The sequence below is a fragment of the Chelonia mydas genome, chromosome 2 (genome assembly GCF_015237465.2).
Source record: "Chelonia mydas isolate rCheMyd1 chromosome 2, rCheMyd1.pri.v2, whole genome shotgun sequence".
Lineage (NCBI taxonomy): Eukaryota > Metazoa > Chordata > Testudines > Cheloniidae > Chelonia > Chelonia mydas.
Genome location: NC_057850.1, coordinates 249,990,274 through 250,005,114, shown reverse-complemented (window position 1 = coordinate 250,005,114; position 14,841 = coordinate 249,990,274). Strand labels below are relative to the sequence as shown.

Here is a 14,841-nt window from a genome sequence, read left to right as displayed (position 1 = left end):
ATTATGTACTTCCCAGTAGGTTTAAGGCTCTAAAAAAGGAGAACTTTGCCTCAAACTGAATTACCTGTGAGTGCCATTAGCATGGGAGGCTGTATTTATTTCCTGGCTGTTCTGAAGTTCTACAACCTTGATCCTCCATTTCCCCTGCCCTTTGAGTAGGTCATTTATATCTAGGTACAGTGGGTGTAAAAACATTACCCTTCTGATTAGGTAAGTGGTCTGCACCTACTTTGTCCAGGTGTAAATAACTATGCAAGATTCTGGGCAGTGGAGAAATCAGGCACACTGATTTCAATGGAGGTGAAATTGAATGAAACCCAATGGGCTGGATTAGAACAGCCCTGTACTGCACTACCAGTGCAAAGCACTGGCTTACCTGGCCATCGCAGGATTAGACGAGAGCTCTGCGCTTGACTATTTTTTTTTTAATCCCACTCCCACATTATTTCTTGCATTTTTATCTCGCTCCCACCCGCAAAAGCCTTAGATCCCGCAAGAGAGACAGATTCCCCTATGCTACTATAAAAAGAAAACACACCCACCCACCATTGGCATATATATATTTATATTATTATTTTTAAAAAACCCACAGAATTTTTACCAATAAAACAAATCTTGCTTGAAAAAATACGTTAACTCCTGTTAATAAGACATCAAATCTCTTTCTATCCTCACTCAAGTTTAAGTATTAAAACCTTTATTAAAAAAAAAAAAGTGTGTGTGGGGGGAACTTGCTTTCCATTGCTGAAATTCTATTTAGGACAAACTGACAAGAGATTTAGTGTTTTCCAGCAAATTACTGCAGTCTGGGTTTTTTTGCCCGTCTATTCCTGCCTGCAAAGTACATGTTACCTGCTCCTGCCATTATGGCAGTGGGTCCTGCGGAACTCGCAGGTTCCGGGTTCCGCTTCAGGGCTCTAGATCAGAACTTTGGGTGGCAGAGAGCTGGCACAGTAACTTTTACACTGATGCCTTGGCCATGCTGACTGCAGGGTAAGGGAGTGTGGCTTGGATATCCCTGCATCTTAGTGATCTCGGGGTGCCAGGATGGTCCGCTGGGGCCAGAGGCTGCTGGCATGAAGCACTCAGATACATGCTCTTCATAACCTAGTAAGTGCCAGAACAGAATAGAAGGGATCTGGGCCCCGGGGCTGTGCTACACTGGATTGGGGGAGCACACAGGTGGCTTGAAACCACTTTTGCAACCCTATCCACCTCCTTCTCCTCAGCCACAGCTCAGGGTCTAGCCCAACAGGGTTAGTCACATGGGTGATGCAAGAGGGCTGCAACGCATCATGCGCTTGTAACTCTGACTTCATTGGGGTTACTCTATATTTACACCAGTGTATGTGACATCAGACTCCACAGCTTTCAAGAAGCCAGCCAGCTTGGGTGCTCCGAGCACAAATAAAGCACTTAAAATGCTTTTAACTGGTGAAAATATTCCCAAGATTGGAAGAACACAACAACAGCTTGGATTGTAAATTCCTTGGGGCAGGGACCCTCTTTCTGTACTGCGTTTGTGCTGCACCTAGCATAATGAGGCCTTGCTCGTGGCTGTGGCTGGTAGGTGCTACCCCAATACAAATAAACAACAGCCGCCAAACAAGATTTTACTTCTTTCCTTCACTAGGTTATTGCGAGGCTTAATTCAATAAGATTTGTAAATCACCGAGATCCTCGTATTTTTCAAAAACTATATATTTGGGGGCAGCCATGAAAAACCTCAACTTAAAAAGCAATTTGGGGGATTTAAAAAGATAGCTTTATGTTCTTAAGTGTTCTTCTTGAGCAGTGTATTTTAAGACAACATCTTCAGACCCAGATCCAGTTGATGTAAGTGAATATAGTACCAGTCTCTTCAATGAGCTACACCAATTTATACCAGCTGAGAATCTGGCCGTGCCAGTTTTTAAGGCACAAAAATTTTGCTTTCCACTCACTGCCTAGGCTGAGATAACAAGTCAGCTGTTCCTGTCTTGCATGATATTCACTTAAGCATGAAAAGGAAGCCTCATTCTTTGATGGCAAATGCTGTCGGATTTTGAAATTCTCTCATCTTTAGGATCACAAGGAAGTAAATATGAACCTGTTCAGTAACATTGTTCGCTGTTAACTCCTTGCCTGCTGGTTGGCCAGTTACCTTGCTGTGTTTCTGCTGTTCCACGAAGGATCTCCTGTACTCAGTAGAGAACCAGAGTTTCACCAACACATTGGGCATGTTTCTACCAGTCATACCTGGGATGTTTAGCCACAGACAAAGGGCTAGCAGAATACATGCACAGAAGAAGATTTCCATCAATGTTGATTAGCAACACTACCTGGCATCAAACACTTACATACAGGGATCTTTACAAGCCCTACCTGAAGCATGGTTTAAATGCTGCCACCATTTTTCAATCTCCAGCAAGAGACAGGAGCGCTAAACCCAATGGTCTGGATATAACCCAGTTGCACTCTACCTACCTAGAATTGCCCCTGGGAAGACATCTTCACAATCATAGATAATCATAGGACTGGAAGGGACCTTGAGAGGTCATCTAGTCCACTCCCCAGCACGACTAAATATTACCTAGCCTTGAACATCCCTGACAGGCGTTTATCTAAACTGCTCTTAAAAATCTCCAGTGATGGAGATTCCACAACCTCTCTAGGCAATTTATTCCAGTGCTTATTCACCCTGACAGGAAGTTTTTCCTAATGTCCAACCTAAACCACCCTTGCTGCAATTTAAGCCCATTGCTTCTTATCCTATCCTCTGAGGTTAAGGAGAATAATTTCTCTCCCTCCTCGTAACAACCTTTTATGTACTTGAAAACTGTTATGTCCCTGCTCAGTCTTCTCTTTTCCAAACTAAACAAATAATTTTTTCGATCTTCCCTCACAGATTATGCTTTCTAGACTTCTAATCATTTTTGTTGCTCTTCTCTGGACTTTCTCCAATTTGTCCACATCTTTCCTGAAATGTGGCGCCCAGAACTGGACACAATACTCCAGATGAGACCTAATCAGCACAGAGTAGAGTGGAAGAATTATTTCTCGTGTCTTGCTTACAACCATAGGTGCCGACTTTCTAATGTGCCAGGGAGTGCTCCCTCTCTGGCTCCACCTCTGGCCCTGCCCTGCTCCCACCCCTTCCTCCAAGCTCCCACCCCACCTCTTCCCATCCCCGCTCTGCCCAGACTCTTCTCATCCTCTCCCCTCCCCCAGCACCTCCTGCACACTGCGGCACAGCTGATCTGCAGCCAGGGGAGGCGCTGGGAGAGAGGGGGAAGATGCTGATCGGTGGGGCCGCCAGCGGGTGGGAGGCACTGATAGGGGGGCTGCTGGTGGGTGCTTAGCACACACCATTTTTTTCCGTGGGTGCTCAGGAGTTGGCGCCTATGCTTACAACACTCCTGCTAATACATCCAAGAATTAGGTTTGCTTTTTTTTTTTTCCTCCACAATGGTTTTACACTCGACTCATATATAGTTTGTGATTCACTATGCCCCCGATCCCCTTCTGCAGCACTCCTTCCTAGACAGCCATTTCCCATTTTGTCTTAACTGATTACTCCGCTTAGGAAGGAACACTTTGCATTTGTCCTTATTGAATTTCATCTTGTTTTCTTCAGACCACTTCTCCAGTTTGTCCAGATCATTTTGAGTTTTAATCCTATCTTCCAAAGCACTTGCAACCCCTCCCGACTTGGTATCATCCACAAATTTTATCAGCATAGTCTCTATGCCATTATCTAAATCATTGGTGAAGATATTGAACAGAATCGGATCTCTGCAGGACCCTGCTCAATATGCCCTTCCAGCTTGACTGTGAACCACTGATAACTACCCTCTGGGAACAGTTTTCCAACCACCTATGCATGCACCTTATAGTAGCTCCATCTAGGTTGTATTTCCCTAGTTTGCTTATGAGAAGGTCATGTGAGACAGTATCAGAAGACTTAAAGTCAAGATATACCACATCTACCACTTCCTCCTCCTCCTCCCCCCTCCCCAACCTATAAGGCTTGTTACCTGTCAAAGAAAGCTACTAGGTTGGTTTGACATGATTTGTTCTTGAGAAATCCATGCTGACTTGTCTTCTAGATGTTTACAAATAGATTGCTTAATTATTCGCTCCATTATCTTTCCAGGTTAAGAAAGTTAAGATGACTGAAGTTAAGGTGACTGGTCTGTAATTCCCTGGGTTGTCCTTATTTCCCTTTTTATAGCTGGGCACTACATTTGCCCTTTTCCAGTCCTCTGGAATCTCTCCCATCTTCCACGACTTTTCAAAGAGGATCACTAATGGCTCAGATACCTCCTCATTCAGTTCCTTGAGTAGGATGTATTTCATCAGGCCCTGATGACAAAGACCTCTAACTTGTCTAAGTAATTTTTAACTTCTTCTTTCCCTATTTTAGCCTCACTTCCAGCCCTAAGATGTGTTGCTAGGCTCTGTTAACGAGCTGATCTTCCACTCCAGAGGTAGCTGCAGTCCGCTGGCTACTGAAGAGAATCCTGTTTGTAAGGTTCATAAAGAATTTTGGGACTCTTCACGATCCAGAATATCATGCAAATATTATAGCCTTGATTCTCCTCTCATGCTAGTCTTACTCCAGTTTAACTTGCCTGACTGCAGTGGTGTCACTTTTGATTTACACTAAAGAAAATCAGGCCTTATATACTCACAGAGGAGGAACTGAGCAACGTACTAACCCAACACTGCAGAAAATAAACTAAATCCTTTTGCTAGTCTCCCATACGCTGTGTTGATACAGCTTCTTCTTACCATCTGCTAAAACTAGCCATCTCATATTTCAGCAAATATTTTATTTGAATCCATACTGCTGGGATTTTATTTGCTGTTTCCGCATGACCTGTGATTGGTAGATTTCCTAAATAAAGAAATAAAAATTGCTTCTCTACCTTTCCTCAATTAAATTGCCTAGATCACAACAACTGTTTGGAACATATGGGATCCAGTTCCATCATGTTATCTAGTATTCCCCCCCGCCGAGTAAGACACAGCGTGAATAAATAAGACACAGCGTGAATAAATAAGACACACTGGTCTACACTAGGAATTTACATTGGTAGAGTTATATCTCTCTGGGGTGTGGATTTTTCACCTAACCCCCTGTGTAGGCAGCACAAGGTCAATGGAAGAGTTCTTCTCTCAACCTAACTACCACCTCGCAGGGAGGTGGATTACCTATGTCAACAAGAGACTCTCTCCTCATCGGCATAGGTAGTGTCTACACTGAAACACTACAGGGGTGCTGCTGTAGTATTTTAAATGTAGACAAACCCTAAGATATCTAGGGATCTGAAATCTACAAGCCTTTCCATAAAGTTAGTGATGCACAAAACCTTCTGTGTTTTACTCTAGCCAAGTCCAAGATTTCACAACACTCATGCAAAGAAACAAGTTTGGAAATCCGCTCCTGCAGCCCCATCCTCCCTAGAAGTCTCCCCTCCCCCCGCCCGCCAAGATTGCCAAGGAAACCAGATGCCAAGTCCAAGCCAAAATAATGAGCTCACCCATTCTTAGAAGAGCCTACAGGGCATTTCATGAGTCAGGGGAAGCAACATCTCCTTGCTTTGGTAATGCCAGATAAGCAACTGACTTTTCTCACACACACACACGGATTCTCTACATTTTATTTTTAAAAAAGCAAACTGGACCATCTGTTTAGAAACAAAACCAGAATTTTGGCCCAAATACCCTGGAATCCCAGATCCATTCCTGCCTCATCAGTTCTGGCTCCAGGATAGATCCCAAACAGGGAGCAGTGTCATTTCCTGGTGCTGGTTCAAGCCTCACCCGGATAGCCAGACCTGAACGCTAGCCTCGATTTGCCCTCAAAGCTGAGCACAAAACCCAAGTCCAAACCCAGTCCAGACCCAAACATCACCCTCCGTAGCAGCCGAGGGGGGAGGCAGAGTAGCAACAGAGGGGAGGCTAAGGATGGGGAGGAGGAGAAGGAAAGAGACAATACCGTATCCTATTCCACAAGCCGGAGCACGGCTCTACGTAACTAGACACCTGCAAGCCTGAGCCTGATTCAAAAGCAGAGACCAGAGGCATCAGCCTTGTAGGAATCTCAGCACCTTCCCATCAGCTGCTGGTGGTGAAACGGGCCTCTCAACAGGGCACAACCTATGAACCTCACCGGTGGCCCCCCCACTCACACACTATTTTTTAATCAGTCCCTGGCTAGCAGATTTATTCTTCTGACTGGCAAGGATCTCATAAATTTGTCAAGCCCTGCAATGTTGCGGCAAATGGCCATAAGCTTCCCACACCGTGGGCTCAGAAAGAACTAGATTCCATCTACTGATGCTTCCCAGACTCAAACTCAAGATAAACAGCAGAGATACGCAGACATTTTGCCTGTGCCCCTCAGGGGTCAGTCCATCTTTGCGTGAAGTCTTCTCTTCCCATCTCTGAATGAGAGGGGCTGCAGAAGAGGACTCCTTCATAGCCTACCAATGACACACCTGAATCTGGCCAAAGAGGGGAGGGGAAGTTGAGGGGATGTTCAGTGACACAGCTTAGAAGGGCGGGCTTCTGCCAGTCCCCACTGCTGAGCTCTCTGGAAATTTGCCACAGACGCTGCCTTTGGAGGCATGTGTGTTGGGGTGTGGGCTCCCACAAAAGTGTAGGCAACGCTCCCTACCATCTCTGGTTGGCTAGGAGACTCCATTCCCTCCTGGCAAACAGATTTAAAAACTGAAAAACAAGACACACCTCTGCACATACTTCTCTGCCTGGGCAGTGGGGGAGAGACCAAACACGGGACAGATGTTACTCACGTGGCTCAATGCACGGCTGGAAGGCACTCAGATATACACTGATGAGCATGGTATAGGAACCCGTACAACATAAAACAGAAAGGGTTGGGCACATTCAGCAAGTCCATGGGAACCATGCAAATGCAAAGACTGAATCTGGGTCATGCACAATGGCAACTATCTATCTGTGCATTGATTTATTCAAAGGGCCTTTCCCCAAGGACTCTGTACCTCATCTATGGTTTGTGTTCAATTTAAGCAGCCCGCAAAAACCACTCAGAGTGGCACACTCCCAGATTTGGAGGCTTATTGGCACTATCTCCAATTTGGCCAACCTGTACCATCCAGCTCACCCCCTGCACAGAGGCTGTGGGGGGGCAGGGGTGAAAAATAAGACTTTGTAGCATGCCCTAAAGGTTATCAGGCAAGTTCCAGAATCAAGAACTCTCTCCTAGCAAGCAACCTCTTCTCTTTTAAAGAAGGCTGTTAGCTCAAGCACCTCTGCTGATCACAAGAGATGATCTTGGAAGTAACCAGGCCTCAATTCACTGGACTTTAACAGATCAAAAACTAGCCCCCTACAGTGTACTCAGAGACCAAGTGGGGAGTAAGAGGAGAGGCAGCACCTCTGAAAGCCAGGACAGTCACATCTCTGCATTATCATCTCCCATGATTGTTCTAGTCCTAACTTCCATTGTAAGCTGCTTAGGGCAGGGAATCTGTCTGGAGTCAGATCCTCAGTGTAAGTCCTGGTGTAAATCAAAGGAGCTATAATGATTTACACCATCCGAGTAGCTGACCCATGGTGTGCCAAGTGCCATGCACTACTCTTGCACTGTGTAACCAACACACACAGCAATATCAAAACAACTCACTGTTCAGTAGCTTACATGTACTATGATGAGTCTGGTAGGTCTCAACAAATCTCCCAGTGAACAAGTGGCCGCAACAGACCTACCCCAACTGGGACTAACTAGTAGCTAAGAGTGCTAGCAAGGGTCCAAGTACAAAGGCTGGGATGTGGCAGCTCAACTCACCTTCACACAACAGTCCCTCCAGGGCAGGGGTAAGGGTCAGCGTGGGGAAAGCTTGCACAGCCGCTACCCATCCTAGACCTGTTGGTCTCTGGATACTCCAGAGGCTTCCCTCTCTGCAGCCGTCAGGCTAGCACGTTTCATCAGTGCTGGGTTCTGTGAGGTTTGTAAGAGGACTTGTCAAAGCACTGACCCCTTTCCCAGAGCAGGTAGGTCCAGGATCATAAGATGCCCCTTTCCTAACAACTAGAAAATCTCACACCACTAGCTACATTGCCTAGTCCATGGACACCTCCCCTCTTTCCTTATTTTAAATGTGCAACTTCCATGCCCCAATGGCTATAAAACACTCCAGGCTGCGTGCCCCTGGACAGAAGCATTTGGCCTCCAATCCCCTCCTGGGGCTGGGCAGATTTGTCCATCCTTTTGTAGGGCCTGATCCTGCATACACTTATTACTGGGTGTCATGCCTGCTTAATACCATATGTGGGCCCCACCCTTTCCAGAATCAGGTCCTTCTTCACTAACCTCTGCATACGCTACCAGTTGGACTTAGCCTGGGCAGCTGCGTGGGGCACTGAGCCAAACTCCCAGCTCAGCTCCACCCTCCTTCCTCACTGCCACTGCTTCTCCTCCTTGGGCTACCTCTAATTATCTCCCCAGTCCACAGCATGTAGAACAGGAGGGCTTAAATTCAACTGACAAACTTCTCCGCATTCTAACTACGACAGCCCCAGGGTGGAATCCTTGCTCCGTCTGGACTGCTCCAGGGCGATTTGCTGAGTAAGAATTGGACAAGGAGGTCAGACTGTTTTTTGCCCCAAGTTTTCCTACTGCTGCAGTCTCTGTTTTAGTGGTACCACAGCATAGTGCTACTGTACACTGGGCTCCCGACACCACGTCGTCCAGCATTTTTAGAGCAGGTCTAGGTGAGATGGTGCTTAAAATGCCAGCCGCCACCAGCACCTTGTCTGCATCTGTGATCCTGCCACCGTGGCTGCCGGGGAAGGTGAGCCAGTGGGAAGTTTTAAGGCCAGATGGTGAAGCCCTTCCTTCAACGGCAGGGCAATTCCTCACACCAGTACTGCCGTTGACTTCAGTGGGACTCCTTGCACAAGGAGCTGTTCACCCAGCTGGCCCTTCAAGTAACAAGCCATGTGTATCAATGAGGATTGTCTGTATTCCCCCAGGAAAGGAACTCACTGAGTGACAGGGTTGTGACATCAGGCACAGCTCGGCCAACCTCATAATAAAATGTGACAATTTGCATGCTGCACTCCTAGGGTCCAATCCTACTCCCACTGAAATCAGTGAGCCATAGATGCAACTAATGGGGAGTGGGGAGCATACGTCCCCCACCAACTGCTTACTATCCGACTGATGTCTCGTATTGCTGTTACAAAGCTCAAGCATTTGCACTCCTGCCAACCTCCCTGCCCCTCCAGTCTCTAGGATGACTGCACTTCTGCAATCAGCACTTTGCCACCGACTCCAACAGAAGCAGCCCTGGGTACCGATTTAAAAGGTCTTAACCAGTTAAAGTCCTTGTATTATTACTAAAGGTCAGAGTTGGGTCACAGTGATTTGGTGGTTGAGCATTATTAACATCACACTGTTGTCCAATCGCAATGTTAGACTCTAAGAGAGTCACAGGAGCAGGCAGAAATTAAAAAACAACCACGCAAACAAACACAGACAACTGCCCTCCCAAACAGAAGAGGAATCTTCTTTCCCCTTCTAGGGAAAGGAATGGAGACTGAACCACATATACAACTTAGTCAGTCAGAATGCTTTAGGCATCACTAGAAGCCGCACTGATTCCACATTCATGGGCACTGTCTCAGACCACAAAGAGAAGAGATTTTACGCTACAGGACAGAGAATATTTTGCACTCCTATGGGGGCTTTCATCCAAGGATCTCAGAGCGCTTTGCAACTTGCGCTAGCTGAGCCTCGCAGCACCCTGTGCTAAGTATCACCATTACCATTTTAAAGAGAGGGAAACTAAGCCACAGAAGAGCTGTCACTAAATGGCGCACTCAAGACTAGAATTCAGGCGTCCCCACTCCCACTCCTTATACAGCCCCTTAGTAAAGGTCAGCCAGTCTGACAATCCCATTGGCTCACCATCCCGATCTCTTTACAGTATGTAATACTAGGTGCAGGCTCAAATATCTGTCAAGTCGTGCGGGGGTGGGCGGCAGGAACACAGAGCTTTCCGCCATCTTATTTTTTATGGCAGCACTTAAGCCATGTGGAGAGCTCTGAAAACCGACACTTGTTCAATACAGATGATTGCAACAAAAGAAACACAAGCTTGGCTGGCAAGCACTGCTGAGCAGCAGGTGTGAAGTCCTGTAGCCAGCTAACTGCTTGGCCACAACGGGTAACTCAGGCCTTACAGCTGCAAGCCATATTATTCCTTTGATGCTTTCCTTAAGGGATTCACAAAGACAGCAGGATTAGTCATTTCATCTTGTGTTGCTTTAAACAAAAAAAAAAAAAAAAGCAGAGGTTCACGGTAAATCCATACACCACTAGACTCAGGATGAGTGGGTCATGTATAGTTTTCTGGGAAGCCTGAATAGCGTTTGAGGTCTCGGAGAGAAATAAAAAGTATCCAAGCTGAATTCCATATTTTCCACTCTTCATCCTTACATAAATGATTTTTCCATCTGTGTGGTACACAGCAGACATTCTGTACATTTTTTTTTGTTCTAAGTTTGTAATTTAATAGGTATCTGGGAGGTAGGTGGGGGGAAAAAAAGACACTGAGATACTTGGACCGAGTATACTCACACCAAGGCTTGACAACATTACAGCCAAATCCTGGTCCCACTGAAACCCCCCCACCTGGAGGTGGCAAGAGGCTGCTGAAGTCACTGGAGAAGAGTGGCTTTAAAACCCCACCCCTTCTGGGGTTTGCAGCAGGTTTCAAGCACTGGGCAGGAAAGAGTTAAGAACCTAGGGTGTGTCCTGGGTGGAGGGCCAAGTCAACTGGAACTCAAAGCCCTTAACCCCTTCCTGCCTAGTCCCTGCATCCTGCTAACCCGCACAGGAGTAGGAAGGAGGGGCGAGTCTGTCTCTTCTCTGTGTCCCCAGCGTCAGCATGCAGAGTCCTGGGGAGGCCCAGATTGGTAGAATAACCCTTCATACCTCATTGCCTTGGGGTGGGGGGCAAGCTTTGGAGTGCAGATTCAGGACTTATTTCAAGCCTGTCAAACAGCACAATAATGCCCGTCAGCAGCAGACAACATGAGCACTTTGGACGGGATAGAGGAGGCAGCACATTCCTTAGGCTTTACCCTAATCTACTGGCTACTAGCAAAGTAGACCCACTCGCCCGGCTGGCAGTCCCCCCAGTCCAGGTTCCAGGCTGTGTCCGTATGGGAGGATGCACCTCCTCTCACTGCCTCAAAGGGAAAGAAAAAAACCAAGCCTTCCTATTAGGATGTTTACACAATGTGGCTGTGGGTTTCGAATGGGAAACTAAGTCACATGGAAAAAACTAAAGGCACTGAAACCATTTTAGACACGGAACATATAAAAGAGCCTTTAAATCCACAACCTAACAGACTGGCCAACCCAACCATGCATTCTGGCACCAACAGAGGTTCTTTCAGAAGTGATCAAGCCTCTGTAAATGCAATAGACTGTGCAGTACTGTACAGATGAACTCCAATTCTGCAAATGGCTCAGGGCAGACCTGAAACCAGTATAAAATCCAGGGGTCTGGATAACACAGCGCCTCAGCCCTAAATTCCTTATGAATACAGCTAAGCATCTGCAAAGCTGCAGAGGAGTTCAACTCCTGCAGAACTTGAGAATGCAGAAATGTTCTTAGGCATCAGTTCTACGCTTCTCTTTGCCTAAACTAAGCTCCCGCCTAGAGCTGTGGCAAGCTGTGCATAGGGGACTGGAAACTCAGCAAGTTACCACCCATTCAGCCAGGATGCTACTCCTTGTCCTCCATGGACCAGGCAGGTGGGTTAACCCAGGAAAAAACCTTGGATCACGCAAAATCTGCACAGACCCTAGGAACTCTGCCGGAGGCCAGGTCTTGTTCCTCTACAATACTTCCAGGACCCTGCTTCCTTCCAGGACTGCACAGCTCCACAATCCTCAGCCACATCCTCTGCTCTGCACTTGCAAAAGGGGAAGGGAGCATTTGGCTTTCTGTCCTTACTCAGACAAAACTCCTCCTGCAGGCAATCTCTGACTCGCAATGAACTAGGGTCAGGTCTATGTGCAAAATAACACCAGATAATGATCCCTTTTAAAACATAAGGAGGAAGAGGACCCCATCAGAAAATTCAGTGAAGGTGGGACAAATTCAGAGGTTTATCTAGCTGGTGAGATATACACCTTATTCTATTTACATAATACACCAATTTATATTTCCTCAGACTCACGCCTACGTATTGGCATGAACTTCTAGCCCCTTACACGTCATCTCTCAGTCCAGCCCAGCCTGTCTCAAGTTTGGTGCTAGCAAAATAAACTCTCCTGCAACATCAACCTGTATGTCCTAACATGGCACAACTCATGATTCTACAGTGATTCTGTGCTGTAATCTGCTCAAATATAACTGGGTGGAGAGGGAAACCCATGCCATATTTCCCAGCTCTACTGGCTTGCAATGACTATCGCTCAAGCCACACCCCCACACTTAGAACAGTTTCCCTTGTGCCAAATAGCCTCTGTCTTCCTACAAATCCCTCCTTCAAACCCACGCCTGCCGCAAATCCTCCCCCACTGACCCCTCTCATTGACTGTACCTCAGAGCTTCTTCTGTGGTTGAACTGTAGCTCTTGTTAGACACTGCAAGCCCTCTGCATGGGGAATGCTCTCTGATGTCAATGGACTTTACACACACACAATGGACTTGAGGAATCAGACCTTTACATTAACAGGTGTTTGGAGCAGGGAGCCCTGCCTGCTTGCATGCTTTACAAAGGGACTTGTACACTTATTATGATAAATCATCAGGGACCAAATGACCGCAAAGGGTAATAGAGTTACACTGGGGTTGCATTTGGCCCAATGATTGCATACATTCCTCTAACAATCCCGTTGTTGCCTAAAATAGATTAAATTTGGCCCATGAATTATTATTCGTATTTCAGTAGAGCCTAGAAGCCCCAGTTATGGATCAGGATCGCATAGTGCTAGGCGCTGTACAAACCACAAAACAGAGATAGGGTCCCTGCAACAAAGAGATCAGACCAGCCAGGCTTGTATACAGAAAGAGAACGCAATTTTACATGGGCATTTCTGTGCCTTTCTCCACTCCCCCCAGACCTCTGACAGTTTGAGCAGCGCTTTGCAGATTCCACACAACTTCTCAGATAGATCGAACAGATTAAAAAAACATATTTAAGTTATTTACAGGGGAAAATATACAGTGATCTCACTAGCAAGACTGGAAAAATTAAAGCAACATCTCATCACCAAAACCTACGCCGCTCTTGGAAGAAAGGAGGGGTGGGAAACTTCGGTGGATTGAGAACTGCGCCCTGCCTCCATAAGAGGCATCCACCTGAAATGCTCCGCAGAGCTCCAGAAGTTTAACAACCCTGCCCCTCACCTGCCGGGGCCTGCTTCGCAGCACACTGGGAGATGCATTTCTCAGAGTTAACGTCAGGGTCACCGCGGGTCGGGACCGAACAAGCGTCCCCAGTGCCCCCGAATGCGCCCCAGGCCTCCCAGCAGCCGCTGCTTTTCCTGGCTTTTCACTATTCGTGCAACCAGTTCCCTCCCAGGGGACACAGCCATGCCGGAGGCCGGCAATCCCAGTGTGCGTAGGTGTGTGTTTAGGTGCGTGCGTGTGTGTGTGTGTGGGGAATAACACCACAACTTTGAATAATGACACATGAACGGAAAACCCACGGCTGGGGCAGAAGGGGGGGGGGGGGGGGGGGGAGAAAGAGACACAGGAGCGGACCCATGCAAGGACCTGGGGGGACGGGGGGGGCCTTACCTCTTCTAGCGCCTCCCTCACACCTGGCGCGCCATGGCGGGCACCGCCTGCTACGGCTGCAACAGCGAGAGGCGGAGGCAGCCGGCGGAACGGACCCAGAGCGGCGCCCGGGCTCCGGCTCAGACCATGCCTCCCCCGGGCCAGCGCCCACGCCACAGACGGCCCCGGGGCCGCCCCTGCTGTAATCCCCGGGCGCAAGGTGCGGAGGCCGCCGCAGGAGCAGCCGCGCGGGAAGTCGCGCCCGCGGGCTCCGCTCGCTCGCACGGGACGGGACGAGCAGCGGCGGGCGAGCAAACTTTGCAGCCAGGTGTGGCACAGCTGCCCGCGGGGGCGGGGCCGGAAGCGGTGACGCCGGGCTGCCCTGGCCAATGGGGCGGAGGCAGGGAGCCCGGCGGGCTCCGCCTCCGGGAGTTCGGTCCCGGCTGAGGGCTGCTCCCCTTGCAGTCAGGGGGAGGCGGGCGCCGCCCTGTGGACCCTGGGGTGGCCACGCTGCAGGCCCAGCCTGACCCTGGCTTAGGTTTGAACCCAAGCCCCCTCCACACACAAATCAGTCCCACTCGGTTCAGCAAGCGCTCAGGACCCGGGTCCTGGGAGCCTGCTGGGGGTCAGAGCCCAAGTCGCCCTGTGGCCGTGGTCCAGGCCAGTGTGGATTCAGCTCCAGCCACTGGCCCGAGTCAGAAGGTCTGGGCCGTGCAGGATGGACACGTTAGCACGGCTGGGAGGCCCGGCTCCAGCAATTGTGAACCGGGGTTTGCAATGCAACCTGCTTGCTCAACACAGGCTTGGAAACAGGGCGTCCCTAACCCTGCATCCCTGGGCTTGCAATGCAGTGCAGAATGTTTCTAAATGGACAACCTACCCTCATTCTCAATTACTGAGGGACCATCTCCACTCATTGATATATGTGCTTTCCACAACCAACTCTCCTTATACCTTCTCATGAGTGATGTACCCAACTACTTGGATGCTAATATCTAAACAGTATTCTTAAATTTACTCACCTAAATTTGGGTTACTGCTGATTATGCACTATATGTATCTTATAACT

The 14,841-nt window shown here is 48.2% G+C and overlaps 1 protein-coding gene across 4 annotated transcripts in view; it reads right to left on the bottom strand.

Moving 5' to 3' along the window:
• The window catches only part of LOC102931859 (mitogen-activated protein kinase kinase kinase 3), a 117,974-nt gene extending 103,849 nt beyond the window's left edge, over window positions 1–14,125 (bottom strand). The window contains exon 1 of one of the 4 annotated variants that reach the window (XM_037891166.2): window positions 13,794–14,125. The gene's annotated coding sequence lies outside the window, so the exon portion shown is untranslated. The remainder of the gene's footprint in view (window positions 1–13,793) is intronic. The other 3 variants (XM_037891167.2, XM_043541617.1, XM_037891171.2) reach the window with 3 other exon arrangements.
• Window positions 14,126–14,841: the final 716 nt, after the last annotated feature.